The following is a 6,000-nucleotide window of genomic DNA, read 5'->3' on the forward strand; positions in this document are numbered from 1 at the left end:
TGAGAACTTGAAAGTGGAAGACCATATGGGGGACAGCGATCACGAAATAATAGAGTTCATGATCTTAAGGAAAGGTAGAGGGAGACCAGCACAATTGTGGTAATGGATTTCAGGAAGGCAGATTTTGATAAGCTCAGAGAACTTGTAGGTAAGGTCCCATGGGAAGCAAGACTGAAGGGAAAAACAACTGAGGAGAGTTGGAAGTATTTCAAAGGGACGTTGTTAAGGGCCCAAAAGCAAACAATTCCGCTGTGTAGGAAAGATAGAAAATATGGCAAAAGACCAGCTTGGCTTAACAAGGAGATCTTGCATGATCTCAAAATAAAAAAGGAGTCCTATAAAAAATGGAAACTAGGACAAATAACAAAGGATGAATATAGGCAAGCAACACGGGAATGCAGGGGCAAGATTAGAAAGGCAAAGGCACAAAATGAGATCAAACTAGCTACAGGCATAAAGGGAAACAAGAAGACCTTTTATAAATACATTAGAAGCAAGAGGAAGACCAAGGACAGGGTAGGCCCACTGCTTAGTGAGGAGGGAGAGGCAGTAACAGGAAACTTGGAAATGGCGGAGATGCTCAATGACTTCTTTGTTTCGGTCTTCACCGAGAAGTCTGGAGGTGTGCCTAACGTAGTGAATACAAGCAGAGAGAGGGTAAGTTTAGAAGATAGGATACACAAAGAACAAGTTAAAAATCACTTAGGAAAGTTAAATGTCAGCAAGTCACTAGGTCCTGATGAAATGCATCCCAGGATACTCAAGGAGCTGATAGAGGAGGTATCTGAGCCTTTAACTATGATCTTTGAAAAATCATGGCAGACAGGGGTGATTCCAGAAGACTGGAAAAGGGCAAATATTGTGCCCATCTATAAAAAGGGGAATAAGAACAACCCAGGAAACTACAGACCGGTCAGTTTAACGTCTGTCCCAGGGAAGATAATGGAGCAGGTAATTAAGGAAATCCTATGCAAACACTTGGAAGGTAATAAAGTGATAGGGAATAGCCAGCATGGGTTTGTGAAGAACAAGTCATGCCAAACTAATCTGATAGCTTTCTTTGATAGGATAACGAGCCTTGTGGATAAGGGAGAAGCGGTGGATGTCATATACCTAGACTTTAGTAAGGCATTTGTTACGGTCTCGCATGATATTCTTATTGATAAACTAGGCAAATATAACTTAGATAGGGCCACGATAAGGTGGGTGCATAATTGGCTGGATAACCGTAGTCAGAGAGTTGTTGTTAACGGTGCTAAATCCTGCTGGAAAGGGATAACAAGTGGAGTTCCGCAAGAGTCTGTTTTGGGACCCGTACTGTTCAATATCTTCATCAATGATGTAGATATTGGGATAGAGAGTACGCTTATTAAGTTTGCAGATGATACCAAACTGGGTGGGGTTGCAACTTCTTTGGAGGATAGGGACATAATTCAAAATGACCTTAGCAAGTTAGAGAAATGGTCAGAGGTAAACAGGATGAGGTTTAATAAAGAGAAATGCAAAGTGCTCCACTTAGGAAGGAACAATCAGTTCCATACATATAAGATGGGAAGCGACTGTCTAGGAAGGAGCATGGCGGAAAGGGATCTAGGGGTCATAGTGGACCACAAGTTGAATATGAATCAACAGTGTGATGCTGTTGCAAAAAAAGCAAATATGATTCTAGGTTGTATCAACAGGTGTGTTGTAAGCAAAACTCGTGAAGTCATTCTGCCGCTCTACTCTGCACTAGTTAGGCCTCAGCTGGAGTACTGTGTCCAGTTCTGGGCGCCACATTTCAAGAAAGATGTGGAGAAATTGGAAAGGGTACAGAGAAGAGCGACAAGAATGATTAAAGGTTTAGAGAACATGACCTATGAAGCCAGGCTTCATGAACTGGGCTTGTTTAGTTTGGAAAAAAGAAGATTAAGGGGGGACATGATAGCAGTTTTCAAATATCTTAAAGGGTGTCACAAGGAGGAAGGAGAAAATTTGTTCCTCTTGGTTACTGAGGACAGGACAAGGAGTAATGGGCTTAAAGTGCAGCAAGGGAGGTTTAGATTGGACATTAGGAAAAAATTCCTGTCAGGGTGGTCAAATATTGGAATAAATTGCCAAGGGAGGTGGTGGAATCTCCCTCTCTGGAGATATTTAAGAACAGGTTAGATAGACATCTGTCAGGGATGGTGTAGATGGTGCTTGGTCCTGCCTTGAGGGCGGGGCGGCTGGACTCGATGACCTCTCGAGGTCCCTTCCAGTCCTATGATTCTATGATTTTCCGGAAATGCTTTTAACGGAAAAGTTTTCCATTAAAAGCATTTTCGGGAAAATCGTGTCTAGATTGGCATGGACACTTTTCCGCAAAAGCACTTTTTGGGGAAAAGCGTCCGTGGCCAATCTAGACGCAGTTTTCCGCAAAAAAGCCCCGATCGCCATTTTACAAGATGGGAAGCGATGGGATGCTGTTTACACTGGCCTTCTTGTGCAAATGATTTGTGCAAGAGGGCTTTTGCCCTAACGGGAGCAGCATAGTATTTCTGCAAGAACACTGAAGATCTTACATGATATTGTCAGTGTTCTTGTGGAAATTCAAGCAGCCAGTGTAGACAGCTGGCAAGTTTTTCCGCAAAATCATCTGGTTTTACGGAAAAACTTGCCAGTCTAGACACAGCCTTTCAGTTTTGTTATGCATTGTGGTTTTAATGAAAGGCTTGTCTACAGCTGTTTAGCTAAACTTGCATCTAGGAAACTATTGTTATTTTTCCATTGGTTCCATAAAAAAAAATCCCTTCTTTTAGCTTTTATTGTTCTTCCATAATAAGAACAATTTATAAAGCATCAGTTATGAATGATCATTGCATTGATCTCAGCCATTTCTTTAAATAAAGATGAAAACGTCCATAGGATTTCACAAAAGGACAAAGTGAATGCTACACTTCCGCCATATGTGCACAGTACTCCAGTGCTGCGCCTGAATCCATCCAGACTCCCCTTCTATGGGCTAAAAGCTGCCCATATTCAGACTCAAAATATGAACGATGGAGATCCCTGAACATATTCCCCTGGGGGTGAGCGTTGTCTGTGGGAGGCCTCCTGGCTGCTTGAGGCAAGTCTCTGCATCTCTGCTACCTACTCATTGTTAAGGCTTTCTCCCCTGCTCTCACAAATATTGTGCAGAACACAACATGGAGTTATAATGGTCAGAATGTTTGTTTCTGCTGCTTCCAACCCACTCCCTACACAGCGCCATCTGCCTTTCAGCCAAATGCAATTCAGCCATCATGCTACAACTACATAGGCAGAGGCAATGCATGGGGGCAGGGCCACATTAAGGCATGGGTTAGCCGGGCAGCTGCCCGGGGCGCCAACCTATGTGGGGTGCCCGGCTCCTGGATCGCGAGCTGCAGCAGCTCCCAGCAGCCACCCGGGGTGGGGGCTGTGTTAACCCCTGAAGTGCCGGCCAGCAGCACCCTTCCCCCCGCGACCGTGGGCCCCTGCACGGCCAGACTCAGCCCGCCCTGGGCGGCCCTGGGCTGCGCGCCAGTGGCAGTAGCCGGGCTGGGCCAGGCCGGGCACATGCGTCCTGCCACCACCAGCTCCGTGCGCCCTCCCCCACGTGCCCTCTCCTATGCGCTGCCATGTGGGTGGGGCTGCGCATGTGCCCTCCCTCAACCTGGGGCGCAATTAAACTGTCTGCCCAGGGCGCCAGAATGGCTCGGTCTGGCCCTGCACGGGGGCATGTGATCCCCCCATACCCGTCTAACTGCTCAGTCACACAAGGACTGTCCACAGTGGTCCTGAGGGCAAACAATTCTCTCTCCATACTCCTAGGAACTGACGCGCGAAAGATCCTAGCATGGTAGACCCTTCCAGGCCACCCTGCATTTATGTTTGTTAACTTGCCGGGATGGCCCACCAGTCCTTCCAGCACCATGGCGAAATAACCCTGTTTATGAATTCTGCACCCTGGGTGGGGGGGTGAGAATGACAGACACATGGGTTCCATCATTGCCCCAACATGGTTTGGGAACCCCAGGCATGCGAATCTATCCATCTTCTGAACACGAGGTAGTATTATGTCCCAGTTAGACAGCACCTTATCAGTGACATGATAGCAACCTGCCTAAGAGTAGCCCCCAACAACTGTTCACCCCACAACTAATTAGTTAGCTATGGACCAGCAGCATTCTGGGGTGGCCAGCTTCCAGATGGCAATGGTGACCTGTTACTCCATCGGAACGGGGCACTGCATGTTGCTACGTTGTCGCTACAGCTACAGCATCGGATCTCAAAGGCAGCCCGTTCATCCTGCAGTTCAAACCTCTGCTGGTCGTCCCACGTCTGCACAACAATCCTCTCCCACCACGGGCTTCCTGGGCCCACAATCAGCGTGGAATGCTGCCGAGGTGATCCTGGAATCGGCCCTCTTGTTCCAACAGCTTAGCAGCATCCCCGTCCTTCGGCTGCCACCACTTCAGAGTGTTCTCTCACCACTGCAGGAGCTGCAGCTGCTGGCGTTGGATATCCTTCTGCTTCGGCACGATGCACATCATAGGCTCAGCGGTGTGATGGGCGAAGTCCAGTGCCCAATTTGTCCAGCTTTGATTGCTGTAAGATAGCTCAAGTCGCCAGTGCTTATTCACACTCATCACCAGAGTGCATTGCTGGGTCCATGCTGATCAACAGCAATTCAAAAATGGCAAAAGCGGAGCCAGAAGGGAAGGGTGGGACAGAAGCGGCGGAAACATGGAATTAAAAAGAAGAAAAAAAACCCTGTCTGGTTCCCCACAATTTGTAGCAAAACCAATCCCAAGATGCACACTTCCTAACAACAGAACAAGACCACGTGATACTTCCAGAACCAGCACAACCTCAGCTCACAGCAATGTGGGCAAACCCTGCATACTGAAAATGCCCCAGGTGTTCCGTGTGCATGCTGTTGGCGTGAGCTCCTTGACATGCATCCAAAACTTGAGGATTATCTCCCGCCAATGTAACCACACCCTGAATCAGAAGCAAGCAGTCATTGCAGAGTGAGAGTGTCCACATGGGGAGCTATTGTGGAATGACAGTTTTGATCAATTTCCACTTGTAGACAAGCCCTCAAATAAACAACAGTTTCTTTTGCTCCTTTGGACCCACAAATTTAGCAGGGCATCCCCTGCAATTGCTGCCTGCCTTTCACTGCTGCCAAAACGATGGGAAAGTGTCAGATCAGCGTGCTAGTTCGGCATCCTGGAATCACTTGTTCCATGAGGGTTAAGGAATGTCGTGTTATAGCACGTTATTTTGAAATTTGGCGCTGTGTAGAAATAGCCTATTTCAAAATTCAATCGAAATAAGATATGCAGTTTGCATAGCGCAAATTCTGTATCTTATTCGAGTTTAGGGTGCTGTGTAGACGCACTCTTAAGTGTCTACACAGGGAACAAGTATTTAATAATGGGCTCTTCAATCTAGCAGAGAAAGACGTCACGATACGCTGGCTGGAAGCTGAAGCGAGACAAATTCAGAGTAGAAAAAAAAGCAAAATTTGTAATGGCAGGAGTAATTAACCATTGGAACAATTTACCAAGGTTTACGGTAAATTCTACATTGGTGACAATTCTAAAATCAAGATTGGATGTTCTTCTAAGAGATCTGCTCTCAGAATTATTCTCTCTGGCCTGTCAAATAGATTATCACAGTGCTCCTGTCTGACCTTGGCATCTCTCTCGCGGAACTCCACCCAAAAAAGCACAGCAGGAATATAATGCGCAGAGGCACGACAGAGGGACAAGCAGTTTCCCCCTATTGTTGTCTTTACTATGTTCCCGAACTTCAAGTTTCTCCTGGGTGGTCCTGAGAGGAATGCTAGAGCAGTGATCCCCAACCTTTTGGGGCTGACGGGTGCCTGGGGGCGGGGCCACTCACACGCCAGGCACTCGGGGGCAGGGCCGCGCACATGCCCGGGAGCTGGGCCGTGCACACACCGCGTGCCCGGTGCCAGCGCCACCCATGCGCCGCACTGCCGGGGCC

The sequence above is a fragment of the Pelodiscus sinensis genome, chromosome 5 (genome assembly GCF_052426305.1).
Source record: "Pelodiscus sinensis isolate ZL-2025 chromosome 5, ASM5242630v1, whole genome shotgun sequence".
NCBI lineage: Eukaryota > Metazoa > Chordata > Testudines > Trionychidae > Pelodiscus > Pelodiscus sinensis.